This window comes from Bison bison, unplaced genomic scaffold (assembly GCF_000754665.1).
Source record: "Bison bison bison isolate TAMUID 2011002044 unplaced genomic scaffold, Bison_UMD1.0 scf7180017864279, whole genome shotgun sequence".
Classification (NCBI taxonomy): domain Eukaryota; kingdom Metazoa; phylum Chordata; class Mammalia; order Artiodactyla; family Bovidae; genus Bison; species Bison bison.
In genome coordinates this window covers 3,934,237-3,935,795 of record NW_011494851.1, presented here as the reverse complement: position 1 = coordinate 3,935,795, position 1,559 = coordinate 3,934,237, and the positions used below count along the sequence as shown (strand labels likewise).

Below are 1,559 nucleotides of genomic sequence, written 5' to 3'. Positions count from 1 at the left end.
CAGGAAGCCTGTTCAGGGGGTATTGTAGCAAATTAACTGGCAGACTCCTGGATACACTCGTACTATGAGATCAGGTAGGGATTGTGGCTGGGTTTAGACGGCCTTTGGTGCTGTGTAGCAAGGACATCAGTCAGTCAAACAAATATCATGTTTAAGGCTGGCATAGGGTCCTATAAGCCTCCTCCTGCACTTTACAGGTATTAAAAATTTAGTTTCTAGGATACCATTGGAAGTCCCAGGAGATGGGCTATAGTGTGGTGGGTTTAAGTAGTGGACACTCAGCTATTTCCAACCAGGCAGTATTTACATACAGGAAATATTTAAGTGTTTTAATAACTGTCATGACTGTACTAGTGAGTACTGAGGACTAGTTTTTGATTTAGCCTAAATCAAAAGATAAATATGTCAAAGCAGAGAGACAGTGTTTACACTTAAAATTTTGACTGTGGAATAGGCTCCATTGATATCTTTAGTAGCAGAGATACTTCTATATTAAGTTGTTCATTTGGCTATAGAGGAAAAATTACAGAGAATATTTTTTTTAGCAAAGTGTCTTAACTGAAAACATTGCTGTACTGTATTAGTAAAAGAGTTATGTTTTCAAGAATTCATCGCTTTTTGTTTCCTGAGCATATGTATTATCTATATCCTGTCGACTGTGGGAGTACAGTCAGAAGCTGATGATAAAAAATGTATTAATTACAGATCTGGAAAAGTTTGTAAGTAAAAGGGAAATTTAAAAAATGATATAGCCATCTGTATGTCTTCTTTGGAGAAATGTCTATTTAGTTCTTTGGCCCATTTTTTGATTGGGTCATTTATTTTTCTGGAGTTGAGCTGTAGGAGTTGCTTGTATATTTTTGAGATTAGTTGTTTGTCAGTTGCTTCATTTGCTATTATTTTCTCCCATTCTGAAGGCTGTCTTTTCACCTTGCTAATAGTTTGCTTTGATGTGCAGAAGCTTTTAAGGTTAATTATGTCCCATTTGTTTATTTTTGATTTTATTTCCAATATTCTGGGAGGTGGGTCATAGAGGATCCTGCTGTGATGTATGTCAGAGAGTGTTTGCCTATGTTCTCCTCTAGGAGTTTTATAGTTTCTGGTCTTACATTTAGATCTTTAATCCTTTTGAGTTTATTTTTGTGTATGGTGTTAGAAAGTGTTCTAGTTTCATTCTTTTACAAGTGGTTGACCAGATTTCCCAGCACCACTTGTTAAAGAGATTGTCTTTAATCCATTGTATATTCTTGCCTCCTTTGTCAAAGATAAGGTGTCCATATGTGCATGGATTTATCTCTGGGCTTTCTATTTTGTTCCATTGATCTATATTTCTGTCTTTGTGCCAGTACCATAGTGTCTTGATAACTGTGGCTTTGTAGTAGAGCCTGAAGTCAGGTAGGTTGATTCCTCCAGTTCCATTCTGACATACAGATGGCTAACAAACACATGAAAAGATGCTCAACATCACTCATTATCAGAGAAATGCAAATCAAAACCACTATGAGGTACCATTTCACACCAGTCAGAATGGCTGCAATCCAAAAGTCTACAAATAATGA

General features: G+C 36.4%; 1 protein-coding gene across 1 annotated transcript in view; it reads left to right on the top strand.

Annotated features, from left to right (window-relative positions):
• The window catches only part of CENPC (centromere protein C), a 94,961-nt gene that overhangs the window by 83,309 nt on the left and 10,093 nt on the right, over positions 1–1,559 (top strand). The gene's annotated exons all lie outside the window — the stretch shown is intronic.